The sequence below is a fragment of the Notechis scutatus genome, chromosome 3 (assembly GCF_049901735.1).
Source record: "Notechis scutatus isolate UNSWTSFEM ecotype Mainland chromosome 3, rNotScu1.2, whole genome shotgun sequence".
Lineage (NCBI taxonomy): Eukaryota > Metazoa > Chordata > Lepidosauria > Squamata > Elapidae > Notechis > Notechis scutatus.
In genome coordinates, this window is record NC_142011.1 from 33,554,330 (window position 1) to 33,576,757 (window position 22,428).

The following is a 22,428-nucleotide window of genomic DNA, read 5'->3' on the forward strand; positions in this document are numbered from 1 at the left end:
AGCTAACATACTTCCACTGCAGAGCACTTTTCATTTTATTCTCTGTATTCTCAGTTATACAATTCAACTTTTCACTTTTTAATGTCCTGGATAGCATAAAGGAAGAATTAGGAAGGCTTTAACCTTTCAATCAAGGTGGGATATTAGTAATGAATGAGAGGCTCCACGGACAATAATGATTCCAATATAGTCATTTGCAATGCATGACAATAGTACTTTCACTCTTTTTTTAAATTGCAAATAAGCAGCAAGGGCAACCCTTTAGACAGGGCTGGCATGAGGTAGGGATTTCAATTGTTAAAGAATAAACTCAGAACTGCCTATGCAAGAAAAAATGGCTCATTTGGTAATTAGCAATCCTCTTGACCTAAAACAACACATTTTAAGTTTTAGACATGTTTTCATTCCCAGTAAGAAAAGTCCACTTTTCCCACTGTATTTGCATGACTGAGAAGGGGGTACAACACACAAACGTATATATTATAATAATTGTAGATACCTCCCTCAAATATTTATATAGAGGGATTCCCACTATAGTCAGAATTGCATGACTGCAGACACAAGAGTATTTCCATCTCTTTCTTCCCACAAAACCATCCTAGTATATAGTTTCTACAAAGGCCAAAAGATGAATACACATGCATACTTATATGTGTGTTTTTTCCCCAACAGTATTAACATTTACTCATATCATTGAATGGATTATTAGTATGGAGGAGAAAACATGGCCAAGATCAGAAAAAAGACAGACCTTTTGTGCCTGCCCTAACATTCCAAGCTCCCTGCTCCTGGCTCCACAAAGTCTGATTCTGCAGCAGTGCTGGAAGTGATTAGTTTATGAAAAGACCAGCCCGCCCACCCAAGCACAGGGACTGAGAGGGTCTCCTCTTACACCATCACCATGTGCCTTTCATTCTCTGCTAGAGAAATCCGAAAGGTTATGGTTTTCACTTAAGACAGGAAACCATAAAAAAAAAGAGAAGATTCGGGAGGGGAGTCCAGAAGTCAAAAGAACTCCAAAATTTCTTGCAGACTGGCCCAGGAAATATGAATTAATGTATGGCTTATTGGACAATTTGGTACATTACTATCCATTACCCTATTCAGTGGAAACTAATGTGTTCTTTGCATTTTGCCCTTCCCTCTCTGCTTTTATTCCACTACTTCCTCTTTTCCCCGTTTTTCTTTCCTCATAGAGAATAGGCACTGCTAAATGCATTTCAAAATATCTCTGTGATTCTTCACTTCCTGTTTTAATTTTCATAATTTTAGACACATTCTCAACAGAATGTATGTGAAACTATCTACCAAAAGAACTGTAACTCCTCTAAGAAGTGGGTTTCCCTTCCCTTACTGTCTACATTCAGAAGTTAAAAAGGGATAATTCTGGGTAGACGTCAGTTGGAAACCAGCAGAGAATTCAGAGCTATCTATATGCTATATTAGGAAGTTAAAAAATCCTTTGGGAAAACAATGGCAAAACATTTCCATATTCTTGAAAACTACATTATTTTGACTATCTAGGCAACAGGAGCCAGGCTTGATTTGAGGGAAACTACCCTTTTTTATATCCAAATAACTATACATCATTTGGATGTATTTCCATAAACACTTATTTCAAAATTGAAGACCTATTAATACAGTGGGAATTGGCACTTCCCTGCAAGTCAGGGTGTATGTCTGCGCTTAAAAATGCGGGGTCTACAAATAGATAGCCTAGCCCTAGATAGTGTGTTAGGATCTTGCTTGTAGTAAAGGGATGAAAAAGCAGATAAGATCGAAAAATGGATGGAGAGGCTAAGACTATAACCTTGAAGATTCTGGGATTCTCAGTATTCAAAGATGTATTTTATATTAATTCCATCTTGATGAGAACAATTCACTTGTTGATTTTCCTTAACTATGACCAGGTGAATTTTGCTTGCTATTTTAAACATCTCCATCTGCTTCACAGCTGCTACAGTTCTAGGCAAACACCTGGCTTTTCCCATTTACACAGTGTGTTTTTAAAAGAGATGAAGACTTTAGCACAAATGCAGACAATTTACCTAGATAGTATCTGATTAGAAAAAAGACAATATGCCCTGGTTTAATATTTAGCATTTTAGTAATTATTTAATTTTGGTACTTCAAAGTTTTCTTTAAGGAAAAAAAATACACCAAAACAAAGACGTTCCTATTTCACTGATTTGTATTGTCTCTCATGTCAACTTGTACAAGATAGTTTCAATCAACTGTTATATAACTACAACTCATATAACTTATATAAAATAACTTACAAAACTGAAGAGATATGAGACCAGAAGTACTTTTGTATTTCAAAGATCCCCAATTTATTCTTTGGCATTTCAGGTTTGTCCTGAGAAAGATTTCAATTTAAAACCTGAAAAACCACAAATGGGCATTGTAAATACAATAATGGCCAAACTTGAGACAAGCAACCATCTATGTACTTCATACATCCAAGCTTGAGATTTTCATGCATATCGATAGATATGGAACCAGACAGAATTAAAGTGCTTGTTTCTTGTTTCCTTCCCCCATAAATTTCACACTTTTATATTGACTTCATAGGTAGCAATCTAAAAGTTCAGCTTCTTTTAGCATAGGCCCAGCTAAAATGTTAAGGATTAGTTTAATGAGAGGTGGGATTCTACAGTTTCAGACTGATTCTATAGAATTGATTGTTATGACTGCACAGTTCGGAGAACCAGCAAATCTCGCCACTGACTGCCCCTTCCTTCCTGCCTGCCCCACCCCTCCTTACCTCACCCACGTGCCATCTCCGCCTGCCCACCAGCCATCGCTGTCTGCCTTCTGCTGCGGCTCTGCCTGATTGGATCTACCTGGGTGAGTGAGGCTCTGCAAACCCTGGTTGCCTACCTACCGCCACCGCCACAAGCCCTGGTTGAGTCCTGACTCCCGGGCCGGCCTATGCCACCACCATTATGCCACTGCCACAAGCTCCGTTCGACTCCTGATTCCAGTCCTGGGCCTGCCTAGGCCACCACTGCCATGCCACCTTTGCTGCCCTCACCCTTGCCACCACCGCCGCCACAAGCCCAACTCTCGGGCTGGCCTCGGCTGCCACTGCAGTCCTCAGAGCTCGCGTCCTAGCTAGCTGCCCCCATCCACCATCCCAAACCAGCTTGCCTGTTTTGCTGGTGGCAAAGAGGAAGGCGAGCCAGGGCTGACCAGTCGCCACTCGGGTCCCCACCTGCCTGCATCTCGCCCCCCCCCCGCCTGCATTCTCTTCAGCTGCTGGGTCTTGCCTGATGGGGGCAGAGGCAGGGAGGATGACCAGGGAGCACGACACTATGCTGCCGGCATCACCCCTTTGCCTGCCGCTCCTTCCCTCTCATGCCTGCTGACCTGCATGCTTTGGGAGAGTGCAGGCAGCCGCTGTGAGAATGGCGAGCCCTAATGCTGACAGCGGGGAAAGAAGATCCACACCAGGTTTACTGCACTCAGCCAAAGGACTGCCTCGGGTGGAGGGGGACATGGAGAGGCATGGTGCCCACCCAGCTTCCGTGGGCCTTTCATGTGGGAGGCCTGAGAGAAAATGCCTCCCCTGAGGGTTATCCACTCGCCCATCCGCCGGCTGGCCTGGCCTGAAAGCAGCATGTCCCTTTGTCACAGGGTGATGCGGGACCCGAGGCAGGGCAGAGGTTGAGCAGGTGGCAGTGCAGAGCGGGGCCCAAAAGGCAGTCAAGCCTCACCAGAGTAGATCTTTCTTCCCTGCCATCAGCTATACCTTTCAGCCCATGGAGCTCACACTGATTTCACAACGGCAGCTTACACTCTGCCAAAACGCTCGGCCCGGTGAGGGAGGGGCAGCTGGCAGAGGGCTGATGCAGGTGGACTATGTGCTTCCTGGTCCCCCCTGCACCTCCAAGCACGCGAGCCCCAGCAGCTGCTGGAGAGTCTGGGCAGGGATGAGATGCAGGCTGGCAGGGAGCCGAGTGGCAATGGCTCTGCTCCGGCTGGCTTGCCTTTCTCTCTTTTAGGTAGTCAGGAAAGCCAAACCGCTACCTAGCCCAGAGCTGCCAGAGGGATGGGCGAGGCTGCATCGCGTGCCTTCCCAGCCCTTTGTTTAAAAATCTCCCCAAAACAGGGAGGGGAGGAAGTCCCGCCCATGGCCCCTTTTTTGGACCTGGAAGCCTTGCCTGCCGGCCTTTCTGGGCAATGCAGAAAGAATCCTTGTCACTTTTATATCTGCCATGGGGTTTCCTGGGAGGTGAGCGATGCTGCTGGGTGTTTGGAAAGTACTTCATTGGAAGTGTGTGAATTTGTTTCATGTGGGTCTCCTAGCTTTAGAAAGAGAGAGGGAAGGAGAAAGGGAAGGGATAGAAAGAGAGAGGGGAAAAAAGAGACGGGGAAGAGAAAGAGAGAGAGAGAGAAAGAGAGAACAGACAAAAAAGAAAAGAAAGAAAAGAAAGGGAAAGAAAGAAAACGGGAGAAAGAAAAAGGAAGAAAGGGGTTAAACAAAGAAAGAGGGGGCATGGAAGAGACAGACAGAGAGAAAGAGAGAGGGGGGAGGGGGAAGTGAATGAGATATAAGGATGGATGGATGGATGGATGGATGGATGGATGGATGGATGGATACATGAAGGGAGGGAGGGAGAGAGGAAAAAAAAGGAGAGGAAGAAAGGACACAAACCCTGGCTTCAGAAGATTCTTTGAAACAGCACAGCAATCTAGAGCTGGCCTGGAAGGGATCTCAGAGGTCATCTTCTTGTCCAACCCCCTGCTCCAGCAGGAGATCCTTACAGAATCATAGAATAGCAGGGTTAGAAGTGACTTTGTGTGTGTGTGTGTGTGTGTGCATGGCTATCAAAACTCCAAAAACAGGTCAAGTAGCTCTGGGGAGGTCAGTTGTAAATTAGAACACTTGCTAAGCAACTGGCCATTAAGCGAGGACAACTTGTATTTGGTTTGGCAGCCACATGGCCACACCCACCATGTCACATGACCACCAAGCCATGCCCAGTTGCTCATGTGACCACCAGGCCATGACCAGCCAGTCACATGACCACCAGGCCATGACCAGCCAGTCACATGACCACCAAGCCACACTCAGAAATTAAGCCACGCCCACAGAATCGGTTGTCAAAAAAGTTTCTCCTTATTTACTTACCTATTTACTTTATTGCTTATCTCAAAACAAAGCCCCTCCCCCCCATTCCCTCACCTCTCCAAATACATGTGTGTCCTCCAGTACAGCAGTACCTTTACAAAAAGAACATCAAAAAGGGAAGAAGGCCTGGATTTATGCAGATAAGCACCTTTCTCAGTAAGACTCACCCTTATTTAATGCTATTTTAAGAGACAAAACTTGCTCCCCAGAAAAATGTACAGCTAAATGCAGCCTACTTTCTATCAGTGTGTTCAATTTCTTTCCTTAAAGCCACCGACAATCAAATGTTTTCATTAATTGTAACTTGCTGGATTTAATTTGGCAGTAGAATCAAAAGAGGAGGGGAGGAGATCATCATATGTGAATGCTGTGGATTCTTATTGTTTGCCTGGCTCGGTATACTTCCAGACTTTCTGGATAAAAGCAGTGACTTCTACATGGCCTTGTTAAAAACTTAAAAACTGACACACGCTGAGTGCGTTAGCCGGTATGTCAGGAGAACATGTGGCAGCTCCAGGCGGCTTCAGGCAAATGCCAACTGCCTACAAAGAAGTTCAACAGCTTGATCCCATCTTCCTCCCTACAGTTCCCAGCAAAAGATGGTTAACATTTAGCTATGTTAATGCTGATGTTTCTGTACCTCCAAAGGAAACTGAGTGCAGGCGGAGCCTTTTTTACTGTTTCATAAGGGCCCTGGGGCTTTCAGATGTAGCAGACATAAACAGAAATAGTAAGGCTTTGTTACATGTTTGCCTTAAATATTGGATAAGATGACTATGACCACAAGTATGAGGATTAAAAGAAGCACTTGTTTGTTCTTTCATCCTATAATGAAGAAAATTAGATTTCTCTCTATCAAAAACTGTCATACCTGGTCTGTAAAACTTCAGACATCCACTAAATACCAGGAGAATCCACCATTCATTGTTCCTGCATTAAATCTGTGACAATACAGTAGCACCAAATCACCAGCCTCATTCCAAAAGCAAAAGAACATACAACAATGAGGCCTGTAATTTGTATCAGAATTAGAGATATCATGTTTGCATTGCAAAAAATCCAGATGACCAGATAAATCCAGATAAAGCAACTTGTGTGTGTCTCTCTCTCCTGCCACCTAATGTGTGTCTGGAGTTTTGCAACCCATACCATAGATATGGAAACAGTAAGACAAACGGTTCATCTAAATCAAGGGTCTCCAACCTTAGCAACTTTAAGACTTGTGGACTTCAACTCCCAGAATTCCACAGCCAGCTTTGCTTTGCTGGCTGAGAAATTCTGAGAGTTGAAGTTCACAAATCTTAAAGTTGCCAAGGTTGGAGAAGCATGATCTAAATCAAAGTCAAAGTGTTTTTATACTGAGCTACAGACTGAGTTGGAGTGACAAAGCTTGCATCATACACTGATGTAGGAATGCTATGGTGCACAGCCATATAAATACCTATGCAGCAGTTGACATGAAGTGTTTGCAGGCCCTAAACCAACTTTCCATAAAGATCTATTTTAAGCCTTTTAAAAATCCATAATTCTGACAACTCTCAGTGATCTTTAAAAATGTTATTTCAATGCCAAGTAGATTTTACTGGTAAGCAGCCAGCAGGACATATTACACAGTTTCTATTTTGCTAAACCCATCTCTCTAACATTAAAGGATTTGCCAATAAATATAATTTTCATAAAATATATTTAGGACTTTATTTAAGAAATATTCCAAAGACAGAACACATGTCCCTATTAGAAATAAAGATGGCTTCAACTAGTGACATAGCATCAACATCGTCTTCTTTTGAATTATGAAATTTAATCTTTCTCTAAGATAGTCTTCTGACAAGTGAAAAAGATGGACTAATAAAGGTATATCTCAAAAGAATCCAGAGAGGTATGTTTCTCTGGCAGTGTGTGACACCAATGTACACTGCTCAAAAAAATAAAGGGAACACTTAAACAACACAATGTAACTCCAAGTCAATCACACTTCTGTGAAATCAAACTGTCCACTTAAGTAGCAACACTGATTGACAATCAATTTTCACATGCTGTTGTGCAAATGGAATAGACAACAGGTAGAAAGCATAGGCATTTAGCAAGACATCCCCAATAAAGGAGTGGTTCTGCAGGTGGTGACCACAGACCACTTCTCAGTTCCTATGCTTTCTGGCTGATGGTTTGGTCACTTTTGAATGCTGGCGGTGCTTCCACTCTAGTGATAGCATGAGATGGAGTCTACAACCCAACTAGTGGCTCAGGTAGTGCAGCTCATCCAGGATGGCACATCAATGCAAGCTGTGGCAAGAAGGTTTGCTGTGTCTGTCAGCGTAGCGTCCAGAGCATGGAGGCGCTACCAGGAGACAGGCTAGTACATCAGGAGACCGTAGGAGGGCAACAACCCAGCATCAGGACCGCTACCTCCGCCTTTGTGCAAGGAGGGACAGGAGGAGCACTGCCAGAGCCCTGCAAAATGACCTCCAATGGGCCACAAATGTGCATGTGGCTGCTCAAACGGTCAGAAACAGACTCCATGAGGGTGGTATGAGGGCCCGACGTCCACAGGTGGGGGTTGTGCTTACAGCCCAACACCGTGCAGGACACTTGGCATTTGCCAGAGAATGGGCGTTGGTTCTTACCTGATACGCCCCTTCTCGGCGAGCCGCGAGGAGCATCCAGAGACTGGGATGTGCTTCTGAGTCCTCTTCTTGCAGGCTGAGCTTTAGATGAGGAAACGCTCCGCCCCCTCACGTGGTATCGCGCAGCGTCTCCCCAGTTTTTTGCGATAACGAGAAGAGAAGTTATTAGTTCTATCTAATCTACTATTGGCTCCTTGGCTGAAGCAAGATTCCCCACCAGACGGAGAAATTAGGGTGGGGCTGGATGCTCCTCGCGGCTCGCCGAGAAGGGGCGATCAGGTAAGAACCAACGCCCATTCTCCTCGAGCCGCTCGGAGCATCCAGAGACTGGGACATACCAAAGCTGGGCTGTCCCACGGGTGGGACTCCGTCTGGCCCGAAGGCCCCTCCGGATCACTGATGACCCTCTGTAAGACCCGTCGGCCAAAGAGGCCTCCGCTGAGGCGTACGTATCTATTTTATAATGTCTGATAAACGGGGACGGAGAGGTCCAGGTGGCTGCCCGACAAATGTCAGCGATGGGGGCTTGCGTGGCCCAGGCCGCCGAGGTGGCTGCACTTCTGGTGGAATGGGCGGTTATTCCACCCGGAGCGGGCAGAGAATGGGAAAGGTAGCACCTCGCAATAGTAGCCCTGATCCAGCGACTGATGGTGGAAGGAGAAACCTTAAGCCCCAGTGACCTGGGTTGAAAGGATAGGAAGAGGGATTCCGACCTTCGCATGGATTGAGTGCGCTTAATATATATACGCAAGGCCCTTCTAACATCTAGGGTGTGCCAGAGGACCTCCCTGCCCCTGGAGGGCCTAGGGCAAAAATTTGGTAGAACCAGTTCCTGTGACCTATGGAAGGGAGAGTTAACTTTGGGTAGGAATGTGGGGTCAGGACGAAGGACCACCCGATCAGCGTGGAATACACATAGATCGCTCCTGACTGACAAAGCTGCTATTTCCGAAACTCGACGAGCAGAAGTAATAGCTACTAGAAAAACTACCTTAAATGTGAGAAACTGAAGGGATGAATCCCTCAAGGGTTCGAACGGGGAACGTGTGAGAGAAACGAGGACCTTGTTGAGGTCCCATGTGGGGAACCTGTGAACAGTGGGAGGGCACAGGTTGGTGGCACCCCTAAGGAAAGATCTAATTCGGGGGTGATGAGAAAGGGAACCGTAGTTATCACAGGAGACCACGGTTGAGAGGGCAGAAACTTGTCGTCTCAGGGTGTTAGGTGCGAGCCCCTTACGAAGGCCTTCCTGAAGAAAATCTAGGATCTGAGCCACAGAGGGAGAGAGGGGATCAATCTGAGACCCGCTACACCACTTGCAGAACCCCTTCCAAGTGGCATCGTAAATTGCAGTAGTGGAAGGTCGCCTAGCGGCCAAAATAGTGTCGATGACTTGACTCGAGAGATTCTCACTAGTCAGACGGATCCGCTCAACCTCCAGACGGCTAACTGGAGCCATTGAGGCTCCGGATGCAGAAGGGGCCCCTGAGAGAGGAGACCCTGTCCGGGGGATCCTCCATGGGGCGCTACCGATAAATTGCGGAGATCCGCAAACCACGGTCGCCTGGGCCAATAGGGAGCCACCAGGAGAAGGTCTGCCCTCTCCTGAAGAAGTTTCTGTATTACTCTGGGAACTAACGGGAGCGGAGGGAAGGCATATAGGAGCCCTGGGGGCCATGGGCAGCGCAGAGCATTGTGATTCTCCGACCGGTGAGATGGATACCGGGAGAAGAACCGTGGAAGCTGAGTGTTGGACGGGGAGGCGAAGAGATCCACCACCGGAAGGCCGAATATTCTGGACGCTTCCTCGAATAGGGATGGATGGAGACGCCATTCTGCCTGGTCCACCGTGGCCCTGCTCAGCCAGTCCGCCTGAGTATTGTCTACTCCGGAGATGTGTTCGGCTTTTAGTGATAGGAGGTTGGATTCTGCCCAGCGGCAAAGGCGCTCGGCTTCCCTCATTAGCTGGATGGACTGGGTGCCGCCTTGCCTGTTGATATGGGCCTTGGCCGTGACGTTGTCCGTGAGAACGAGGACGTGATGTTTGCGGATCTGAGGAAAACTGCGCAGGGCCAGATGGACAGCGTGAAGCTCTAGCCAATTGATGCTGCACCTTTGCTCGGACGGCGACCATCTGCCCTGAGCCGAGAGCGAGTCGAGATGAGCGCCCAACCGGACAGGCTTGCGTCCGTAGTGACGGTGAGTCGTTGAGGTTCCGCAAGAGGTGGCCTCTGTTGATGGCGGGATTGGTCCACCATAGGAGAGACGTGAGGACCCTTGGAGGGACCCTGACTCTGGCCTTCGAGTTGCTTCTTCCGGATCGTTGGAATGGGAGCAGGAACCACTGGAGGGATCTGCTGTGTAGACGGGCCCAGGGAATAATAGAGATGCATGACACCATTTTGCCCAACAATTTAGAGAGGTCCAGTAAGGCCACCCTCCTTGAACGCCTGATCTGTTTGACCAGGGCCTGAATGCTAAGGAACCTCTCCTGGGAGAGGAAAACTTTTGAGAAACCGAATCAATTATGGCGCCCAAGTGGTTGATTCGGGTGGAAGGGGTAAGTTGGCTCTTTTGCCAATTGACTAGAAACCCGTGTGCCTGTAAGGTGGAGAGGGTGACCCTGGTATCCCTGACTGCCTGGGATTTGGACGGGGATAGAATAAGGATATCGTCCAAGTAGCAGTGGAGGCGGACAGGAACGCTTCTGAGATGAGCCGCCAGAGCCGCCAGGACCTTGGTGAAGGTCCGGGGAGCCGAGGCCAGTCCAAAGGGAAGGGCCACGTATTGATAATGAAGGCTATTGTGACAGAACCTGAGGAATTTGAAATGGGAAGGCCTGATTGGAATATGGAGGTATGCCTCCGAAAGATCTATGGAAGATAACCAGTCTCCCCGCCTGGTGCCTAAAAGAATTGATTGCAAAGTGTGCATTTTGAATCTACGCTGGATAAGGTGACGGTTGAGCCGTTTCAAGTCCAGGATGGCTCTCCAACCCCCAGAGTGTTTGGGCACCACAAAGAGATGGGAGTAAAACCCCTTTCCTCTCTGATCCGGAGGGACAGGTTGAATGGCCTGGATGTCAAGAAGATGATGGATGGCTGCATCCATTAGTGCACGTTGGAGGGATCCCTTGAGGAGGGGGAGGGGAAGAAACAATCAGGGGAGCGGACCTGAACTCCAGGGCGAGGCCAAACCTGATTGTGTCCCTAACCCATGCATCGGAAGTGGATATGTCCCATTGGGCGGCGAAGTGGCTGAGGCGGCCGCCAACGGGGGGGAGGAAGAGGCTCTACCTTCTGCGGTAGGGCCTTCCTCCCGATCCCCGAAAGGGTCTCTTGTAGCCGCCACCGCGTCTGGATCTGTCGCCCGGGTCCGTGCGGTCCTGGGATCGGAAGGAAGGGGGTCTAGGGTATCTGGGCGGGAAGGGGGTTGGTAGAAGGGGCGTGGAAAGCTCCTCCGAAAGGGCTGAGAGCCCCTGGTCTCCGATCTTCGAAAAAGGGAGGGCAAATACTTTCTCTTACTGCGGCCCTCGACCAGCAGTGGTTCCAAAGCTGGGCCAAACAGTTTATCTCCCGTAATGGGAGCAGTGGCCAGCTTGACCTTATTCTTTACGTCCGCCTGCCAGTGTTTGAGCCATAGCATGCGTCTAGCCGTGACATGCGACGTGATGGCCCTGGAAGAAAATTTTACCGACTGGTAAGTGGCGTCAGCCGAGAACTCGGCTGCAGCCACTAACTTCGCTATATCCTGGTGAGCTCTGAGATTGGAGGCAGGGATGTGGTCCTTGAGCTGACGTAGCCAGCGGATAGAGGACCTCGTGAAAAATGAGGCGGCCGTAGCTGACTTAATGGCCCAGGCGTCAGATAGGTGAGCCCTGCGTAGCGCCTGCTCCGCCCGCCTGTCCTCAGGTTTCAAGGCCTCTAGGGCCTCACTAGGGGTAGAGGAGGAGGCTAGACCCACAATGGGGTCATCGACCTCCGGGATATTCAGGAGGTTGGACAGAGCCGAATCGAGATTAAAGAATCTCTTGTCTTGGCTAGAGGGAGTGGGAGGGGTCCCTGAGGAGGTAAGTTGCTTCGCTACCAGATCTACGAAGATGGGAGGGGATGGGATGACCTCAGCTTCCACCACTGGTTGGGTGAAAATGGAGTCTTCCGGGCCCTCTGGGACAGGGGGGGTTTCTGCAGCGGACTGGGAAAGAAGGCCAGAGACATTCTTGGCCTTAAGGAGGAGGGACTTGAACATATGCGGTTTAAACAGCCCCCCAAAGGAGGGTTGGTCGGGAGAAGGGTCCTCGTCCTCCGACATCTCCCCCTCCATGATGTCAGCCTCTAAGAGGGGTTCACTGTAGCGGGAGGATCCCATCCGGGAATCCTCTTCCTCTTCCCTGAAATCCCCAAAGTCCCCTTCCTCCTCCACCTGGGCCCCAATCGGAGGAGGGCTGTCCCTCTGAGAGAGTACCTGGTCAACTGGGGGGACCGGTTGTGGAAGGGATCTGATTGATATCGAGTCGTGCTCGGAGGCTCGCGGAGAGAAGCCTGATCTTGTCATGTGTTGTAGTCCCTCTGCTATGCCCTGGCGGATGGCTGATTCCATCCAAGCCCTGATGTGAGGTGGAACCTCGGAGGTAGAGGGTTCATCGTGGCGCAGACCAGCGGCTGTGGGTGTAAAGGTGGCTTCGGGGGTCCGTCTGGTCGGAGGTCCGGGGGTCGGAAGACCCTGAAGCGAACTGCGCCTAGGTAGGGAAGAGGGGTCTGAGGGGAGAGATTGAGCAGAGGTAGAAGGGTTTGGAGGAGGAGGCATTGACGGCCCGAGCGGGACTCCCTTGAACGCCGGTCAAACTCTTTTCCAACGCTTTGTGGCGCCTTAAGGCGTCACGTTGGGCGGCCTTGGAAGGTTCCTTGTCCTGTCTAGAGCCCTTAGGTTCCTTGTCCTGCCTGCGCAAGTAGTGGGACTTTGCCTTAGCCTTCAAAGAAGGACGTTTAGAGGGATTGTCGTCTGCCATGTTAGATACAAGTACTAGCAAAGGCGGTTGGCTCGCCCAGATCAGGCCTGGATGAGGCCGGGTGAAGGTGAAGCTGGCCCTCTCCCCCTTTTGGAATTTGTTGTGTACAGAGATAACAGTAAGGTATCTAAGAATATAGTATGTACAGAAAAATAGATACTCTAATTGTAATTCTTCCTTTTCCTTTTGATTGATTTTTTATCTTTATTATGCTTTTGTACCAAATGTATATACAGGTTATCCGTATATATTTATATATCTACGAAAAAATATTATTGTACAAGACAAAAATTATTATTATTATAATTATTATTATTTTTTTTTTTTTTTTTTTTTAATATATTCCTTTTGTATATGTATTAAGTATATATATATATAGATAGATTTTTTTTTTTTTTTTTTTTTTAAACAGTAACCGTAACAGTGAGAACTTCGTATATCTCAGTACAGGCCAATTAGTCAAATAAACACCTGAGGCCTATGGTAGAAGAAGAGCCTCTGGCAGCAGGCCTCCAGACAAGAAAATAAAACCGGAGGGGGCTGCAACTTCGCCCGAAAAACGGGCTGCGGAGGCCAACAAGTAATACAAGGGCCAGCCAGGTGGAAGAAATGGGCAGCTAAGCTTTGACCCAAGGCCTGGGGCTCCAATTCGCCGCAGCTAAAGAAATTCAAAATGGCGCCCGACCACGATGCGGAGCCAAAATGGCGGCCGCAAGCTGAACCGTCGGGGACGCCTTCGGGACGGAAGGGAGGGCTTCGCTGGTCAGCTCAGCGCCTAGGGCCCTAGGGGCGATGACCCTCCCGATCGGTGTTTAAGGTGGGGGAATCCAGCAGTAAAGGAAAACGCGTGCCACGAGGCAACGCGGAGGCAGCGAAGCGATCAGATAAGGGTGGGGGGTCGCGCTATCGCGCTGCGAGCCCGCAGCCTTGCCCCAAGGACGGGGAAAAATTTTCCCTTAAGTCCAGACCCTTTGCGCAGGAGGAGGAAGGAAAAGCAAACCTTATCAAGACGAGAGGGTTGTAATAGAAAGGAAATGTGCGATCAGCCAAGGAGCTCTCTGAACACACAGCCTGACTCTTCGAGGCTGAGCAAAAGACTGGGGAGACGCTGCGCGATACCACGTGAGGGGGCGGAGCGTTTCCTCATCTAAAGCTCAGCCTGCAAGAAGAGGACTCAGAAGCACATCCCAGTCTCTGGATGCTCCGAGCGGCTCGAGGGAGAACACCAAGATTGGCAAATTCGCTACTGGTGCCCTGTGCTCTTCACAGATGAAAGCAGGTTCACTGAGCACATGTGGCAGACGTGACAGGGTCTGGAGACACCATGGAGAATGTTCTGCTGCCTGCAACATCCTCCAGCATGACCGGTTTGGCAGTGGGTCAGTAATGGTGTGGGGTGGCATTTCTTTAGGGGGCCACACAGCCCTCCATGTGCTCTCCAGAGGTAGCCTGACTGCCATTAGGTATCAAGATGAGATCCTCAGACCCCCTGTGAGACTATATGCTGGTGCGGTTGGCCCTCCTAATGGAAGATAATGCTAGACCTCATGTGGCTGGAGTGTGTCAACAGTTACTGCAAGATGAAGGCATTGATGCTATGGACTGGCCCGCCCGTTCCTCAGACCTGAATCCAATTGAGCACATCTGGGACATCATATCTCGCTCCATCCACCAACGCCACGTTGCACCACAGACTGTCCAGGAGTTGGGGGATGCTTTAGTCCAGGTGTTGGAGGAGATCCCTCAGGAGACCATTTGCCACCTCATCAGGAGCATGCCCAGGCGTTGTAAGGAGGTCATACAGGCACGTGGAGGCCACACACACTACTGAGCCTCATTTTGACTTGTTTTAAGGACATTACATCAAAGTTGGATCAGCCTGTAGTGTTTTTTTCAACTATATAATGAACAACATATTTAATAAGAATATTTCATTCATTCAGACCTAGGATGTCTTATTTTTGTGTTCCCTTTATTTTTTTGAGCAGTGTATATTAAATCCACTTTATCAGAGTCTGACTGTTTTGTAAAACAGGACTTGTCTTATACATTTCCTACATGGTCTATGCCATGCACAATTCACATTGTTTTTAAGGAATCTGGTGAATACACACACACACACACACCAAGGACCATGTTTTGCTTAGGACAAATTTGCTGTTCAACACATGGCCAAACTCACACAATAAATTAACTGTTTGGCAGCCACTGAACCAGTCCTGGAGCCAAACCAGTTAAGACTTTAATGTGATCCCAATTTCCTTTTTCTGAGAGAGAAAAAAAAAGAAATGGGGGGGAGGAGGGGAAGGGGTCAGTAAGAAAATTCCCCTTTGCTGTATAAATCCTTGCCAATCATCCCAGATAAACCTGTCGCCCACAGTTCTCAGATCTGCATTAGCGCTCCTAAGCTCAAAGATGAGGCTACAGCTGAACACACATGGTGTTCAGTGTATCTGACTCCTGCCATGTGTTTTCTATAGCTTCGACATTCAATCATTTAAAAAATATTTACAGAGCTTTGCCTTTAATCAAAAAAACATGGCTAGAGATAAAGCAAGCTTAGTGCAAGTTACTGTTTCTGTTACTGAAATGCCAGAAAAGGCAATGATGTCATCAGATAAATTTAGTTTCCAACCCTGGAAAGTTTTATACACCTTATGCTCTATGTTAACAACTGAAGCGGGACAAGACTCTTAGGGAGTCAAAGTACAGAAAACACAGAAAAGTTATTCTGAGAAAATGACAGCCAAAAGAAAATATTAACGTAAATGCTCTAAAAATGATAAGGAAATGAAAGGATAGAAGAAAAACTAATTCTACTGTTGCTTGCTCTTTAAAACAAAAACAAAAAACAAAAGCATACAGTAATTCAATTTGCATGAGGGGATACAATTATTTCTATCCAAGAGTTAAGCAGGCCTAATTCTGGTTCAATGATGTTATTATCATTAAGTATTGAAGGGCTTTTTGCTTGGATACTTAAAAGATTTCTACATAATAAAGACTAAAGACAATTGTTTAGTAAAAAGGAATTATCTAGAATATTTCGTACTCAATAGATCAAACCTCTTTCTCTTATAAAGGAGATCAGCTTAATTAATGCAAAGCTAAGTTTAAATTACTGGATGTAATGACTTGAGTAATTTTTTCCTTAGAACCTTGTTGGGGGGGGGGCAATATGCTGACTCTAAACCGCTTAGAGAGGGCTGTAAAGCACTGTAAAGCAATATATAAGTCTAAGTGCTATTACTATTTCATATGTGGTGGAGTGGTTTCCTATGTGGAGACTGATGGAAGAAGTACAACAGACTTTCTACATGACTGTAGCTCTTTTAATCATTCTTTTAGTAAAGTTTAATAATCAGATCCATAACTGACAAGAACAAAAACAACAAAGTATCCCATATCAAGAATGGGAAAGTATGACTATTAATGCATACATTCCAATATTTGGAAATAGTGATGATTCAAAGCTTAGTTCAAATATCATAGCTTGTTCTGATGTAGTTTAATTTCATGTTAGTTTGTTGTAAACCAGAGTTTAGGTCTTAGCATGTTTGAACATAGCCAATTGCAGCTGATACAAACAATGGTTAGGCCATACTTACTGAAAAATCTAACTTTACCCAGTAATATGAAAAAAATTATAAGATACATCAGCTACAAATGAGAAATGGATTTGCTCTTAAGAACATAAGCATACGGAAAGAGCAAAAAGAAACACTACTGGTTTATAAATGTGTCAGTTCGCATACGCAGCTTAAATAAAGTCCAAACTTTAAATTATTCTGCTGAGATCATCACTGACATTTAAACAAATAACATGATTTTTTAGCAATGTTATTTCAAACGAATTAAAGATTAAGTAAAAACTAAAGGACACTAAATATTTACTTTAGTTAGCTACTTATGAAGGAACCAGCAAAGCAATGGAAAATATTAAAATATTTGTTGGATTTTAGGTCCATCATCTTGTGAGATAATCTTATGATGGTAATCACTAATTTCAAAAACAGAATGTTTCTCATTGAACCCTTTCTGAAAGTTCAACTCTAGTTACAGCTATTTAATGAAGGTAGAAGCAACAAGTAAATCATGCTCAAGGAAAGATCAACAGCATTCTTCCATCCTGGATGAGGAATTTTCTGAATTTAAACAATAGAGTTCAATGGCAGAAGTATCTAGCAAAAAGAAACAAGATGACCAGTGAATTGAATGAAAGAACCCAACAATAGATTCAAGGGTAATCTGGGCATTGTCCAGAAGTAAAACAGGTTTCAGAGGACATCTACAACTAGTTACTTTTCTTGGTAAAATAAAAAAAACCTCATCTGATATGGTATCCAGTTTCTAAGAGGTCAATTAAGATGTTCTCACTATAGCTGCTAGTCTACAGATCTAGAATATAAGGCAATAACTTTCTTCTGATGATGATTTTCAAGACCTTCTTTTGGAATTAAATCTCCCTCTGATCCTGAATGTGATATATTACAGTACCTGGAGAAGTGTGTCAGAAGCCCCACCTCACTTCAAGGTTGGAATGGAATATGCATGAGTTATGAGGTAAGCAGCTACATAAGATATTAAACTATAAAATAAATCAAACCACCACTGAAACTGTACTATTTAGAAAAGGGGCTCATGTTCAAAAGATATACAGAGCACACAACAACCTTCATTTGGGTTTTCTAATTCAAAATTACATAAAATATAAATTTCAACTTATTAAATTTACATCATCATTATCTGAGTGTTCCACATGGATTTCATATTCTAAATTCCTTTATTACTGAACACAGTAGGTACTATCTTGATAATCTAGATTAATGAATATTATTTAAATATAAGTAACACAATGATAATTCACTTAATGAAAATGGTAATGCTTTTATTACTGGGTATTATAGTTCCCTTTTCATACTAGTGTTGACTAAGATTGGGCATGGTTTGAAAATTATTTGAGAGAAGTCATTTAAAGAACTAACCTAGACTGTGGCTCACTAAAGCAATCATGTCTTCTTTCAGACTCACAAGTGAATAAATATTTTAGCATTCATAAAATATATTTTGAATGTGGATTCAGTTCAAAAATTAAGTTTATATATTGTATATACTTCAAGAAATAAACTAGGACTTGACTAAAGAAAGACAAGAAAAGAAACCTGCGAAGAAAAAGACAACTGATGACTACTGGTCATAATGATTAAGTATTACTTCTGCAGAGCAATCTAAAAAGGAGAACACTATTGCTTTCATATTCTGATATGGACTTCTTATAGGTCCATCCTATCTATCTATCTACCTACCTACCTACCTACCCACCTACCTACCTACCCACCTACCTACCTACCCACCCACCTACCCACCCATCCATCCAATTTATATGGTCACCCTAGTGAGGTAGGTATAAGCCTCTTGATGATCTTGGCTAGACTTGTGAGTTCAGTATAGTCAAGCCATTCAGAATCTGTATGTAAAGCCAGGAGTACAAACCAAAACCAGGAAAACAAAACATATTTCAGAAGAAAGCAATGACAAACTACTTCTATACTGTTGCCAAGAAAACTACATGGGTGTCTCCATGAAATTAAGAGTCAGACGTGCCTAGGAGATTTGAATTTACAGTACATTTTAAACACACAGCTTTTCTTAATATCCACTTTAATTTTATTTCCACCTGTTTCTTTCCAAAGCTACTAGGCTGTTCATTTTTTTCTTATTACAAATAATAATCTGGAAAAAAAAACAAAAAACAGAAAAGGGCCTTATGATATCCCAATTTAATTTTACAATCAGAATATTTTACCAAATTGCTAAATCACCAATTTCAAGTTTAGTCTAATTATGAATAATTATAATAAAGCTGAATTATGAAATATTGCCTAAATATTAGGCAATAATATTGACTAGTATTAGAAGCATATAAAAATAACATATTCCTTCAATGGATCAGTAATATCATAAGATGACCTATTTGCTAAAGGCTTGACTATTAATTAAACAGTAATGGAGAAAGTGGACAAGCCTGATTGGTTTCACACTAGAACTCAATTTGCCCATAAATTAATTTGCCAACTTGCCATTACTCTTGTTGTTGGTTGTAAATAGTAAATTGCAATCCATTTAATAAAAGTCCATACTGGCACATGACCTGCTTTAGAAAGTTAATCTGAACTACAGCAAAAGTTTTTTTTCAACATCCAAAGGTTAAAACAGCAGAATCCAATCAATCTTGAGCTATCCAAAATATCCATTAATGTATATTATCTAATGCTTATCTGTTTTTAATAGCAGGGTTGTCTTAAAAGACTAGCAAACTTATTTCCACATAAGCTTTCACAGATCAGATGCATGGAGTAGTCCTGAGATTACATATTATATATGTAAACATCTGTTGGGGAAGATTCCCATAGCTGTGTGAAACCTTTCCCATGGTGTTGCCAAGAAAACAACTTGGACATGTCCATGAAGTCATGAGTAGTAGAGTTCAGCTCGAAGGAGATTTACTATTTATTACCTACTGTGAATATCCAGAGGCATTTGGCTGGCTGCTGTTGGAAGCAAGGAGTAGGGTTAAATGGACTTTAGTCTGATCCAGCAAAGCAAATTATATGTTGTTAAGAGCTGTCTGGCAGCACTCACAAATGGATAATTATGTCAGAACTAATACTAAGAAAGCCTCATTTCCAGGAACAGGAAGGTACCACTGGGATGCATCACTATGAATCTTGATACCCCAGGATGGTAATGAAATACAAATACTGGTTTTTTATTCTGTGTTTCCCTGCACTAGTTTGGCAATCATTATTATTAGTTTCCCAACCTGAGATATTCACAGGTACAGAAAAAGTTTAAACACAGTATGCAAGTATTACAAACATGCAAGTATTCCTTTTATTTGCTTTTATGCTCAAACAATTGAGTAAAAGAATCTTATAGTATTAGCCTTCAATAAAGGAAAACAAAACGTGCCAAACCTCAAGAATCTAAAGTAAATTCTCATTCAATTGCCAGACAAGCAAACTTTGCACAACCATCACCAAGAGAAACAGTTTTTATTTACTCTCATTGGGTCTTTTATCAATGGTAGAAGAGTTTTTTAGGTTGATTTCAAGCCCAGAGGCAGTATCTTTTTAAGTGCCAACTGCATCACATGAGCATTGACTATAATGAATATTCAAGTATTAAAGGAAAACTACTTAAATGCTCTTGAACCTTTCTTTATTGTCATCTTTAGAGAGGACCTTTCTTTTTTATAGCTATCAATAGTAAGCAGCCAAAGTGGTACAGAGAATAGAATACTGTATGTAGATTTGAGCAATCCAGCTTTAATTTACTGCACAGATCAGAAACCCATTTGGTAACTGTGATAGTTTCTCAATTGACTTTAGTACAATTAAGATCAACTGTGAATCTAGGATTGTCAAAGAAAGATTACAATACAAATAAAATAACCTTTTCATTAAAATCTAACAAAATTCTCTATTTGATCCCCCATGGGAGTAAATTCCATTTATGAAATCATAAATTCCATTTATGAAATTTATGAAATCATACTACTGCTAATCATAATTAACAAAATCACAATAGTCACTTGTCTAAGATCAGGACTAGACAGTAGGCAAGCCTCAAATTACTTGTCTTTTTTAATACCGAAAAATACTTTTGAAGGTACATTAACAGAGATCGAGGTAACATCTAGGAAATGGAAAGTGTTTCAAAATCAGTCTCTTGTCTCCAATTTCTTCAGGAGTCAGATTACTAGCCACAGAAATGTTATTTAATCAAACATTTCTAGCTTTCAGTCACTGAATGTAAAAAAAGAAGAAAATAGTTTTAAATAGAAAATAAAGCTATTATGAAAACTATTATTGTAATAGGAAAATAATATAGAAATATTAGTAAGATTACTTTAAAGTATCCTCTTTGGGGGAGGGAGGAAGATAGGAATACTGGACAAAAAAGAAACGCTCCTACAATGTTACATGCAATTGGCAGATCACAAGACATGTATGAATGATGTGGGTGAGGAGGGGAAGAGACAATTAAACAATAGGACTAAATATACCTAAATGCATGGAATTGTAATTGTTTTTAACAATTTAAATGTACAAAAAAGCAAACACAGTGCCCATTCAAAAGAGCTGTAATAGACAACCTTAATTAGTTCTATACTTCTTAACATCTGTAGCGAAGAAAGATGGTCAATGGTCATCTAACTGAACAGAAACACACCTGCTGATAAATTCTATTCAGGAATTTCATGTCAAAAAAGATATGTAACTTTGTACTGAATCCTTATAATGGCATATTAAATAGGTTTTTTTTATGAAACTCTTATCCTTTTGGCGATAGCAAAATAAACTGCATAGAATGTTTACCTCTCATTAATGTGTGTAAAAGGGTCAAATTTGAAAAGTTTAGTGCAGAAAACATTCAATTTCTTATTCCAAAGAGTTGCCTCAATTTCAAAATAGGTTGTTTGTACCTTTCTGGAATCCTTTGGACTGCAAGGAGATCAAACCGGTCAGTCCTAGAGAAGATCAACTCTGACTGCTCTTTAGAAGGTCAGATCCTGAAGATGAAACTCAAATACTTTGGCCACCTAATGAGAAGGAAGGACTAGAGAAGAGAATGCTGAGAACGATTGAGGGCCAAAGAAGAATGGGACGACAGAGAATGAGGTGGCTGGATGGAGTCACTGAAGCAGTCGGGTGTGAGCTTAAATGGACTCCGGGGGATGGTAGAGGACAGGAAGGCCTGGAGGACGTTGTCCATGGGGTCACGATTGTTCAAACATGACTCCTCTACTAACAACAACTACAGCAACCTTTCTGGAAGTGTTTTAAACTCAAAACCAAACTGTTTTTGAAATATTTTTAGAATGGGTCAGAATGTCAAACAGAGTACTACAATGTCTCCGTACTCTTAATCATTTTTAGAATAGATGGGCATATAGTACAATGTAGGGATGAGCTGTTCTTCAGCACAACCTTAGATATAACCATGAGTTAAGTATATTGGAGAATCACTTGAAGAACCATGTCTACTAAAGGAAGTGGAAGGAAGGAAGGAAGTACTGACATGCAAGTTAGGAAAAACTGAAAGGGAAAGAGAAAAAAATACCAAATCACTAATACGTGGGAAGTGGACCTTACAAAATATACAGATAAGTTAACTCTGCCTAAATTGCTATGTTCAGGAAGTAAATCAAGATAAATAGTGATAAAAGAATTATAGGATAACATTTATCTGAGAACTTTTCTAGAATTAAAATGTAAAATCCCTAATTATCTAATAAAAGATCAACTAGGAATAGTCACTTAAACTAGGAAAAGCAACAAATGTAATGCTAGTTTTTAAAATTAAATTAAATATACAGTATATAAATGGGTCAGATTAACATGTATCCTGGGAAAACTAGGGAAGATGTCAGTATTCACAAAGACAACCTTTGCTGAAGAATGTAATTCAAAACATGATTTTGCAAATGTATGCCTCATTAACCTTTTAGAGTGTTGAGTATAATATACATTTGGAATCATCCAAATCTTGGACTTTTTTAAAGACTTCTGATAAAGGCTCCCACATTCTAGGCAAATTTAATAACCCTGGGAATACCTCAGAGGTTTGATGGATCAAAAATTGACCCATTACTA

General features: G+C 43.5%; 1 protein-coding gene across 3 annotated transcripts in view; it reads right to left on the bottom strand.

The window, feature by feature from the left end:
• Nucleotides 1–22,428, bottom strand: part of CBFA2T2 (CBFA2/RUNX1 partner transcriptional co-repressor 2) — a 102,381-nt gene that overhangs the window by 77,161 nt on the left and 2,792 nt on the right. Inside the window, exon 1 of one of the 3 annotated variants that reach the window (XM_087959451.1) lies at nucleotides 2,280–2,383. The exons of the other annotated variants lie outside the window; for them this stretch is intronic. The gene's annotated coding sequence lies outside the window, so the exon portion shown is untranslated. Of the gene's footprint in view, nucleotides 1–2,279; nucleotides 2,384–22,428 lie in introns of those variants that run through there. 3 annotated transcript variants of the gene reach the window in all.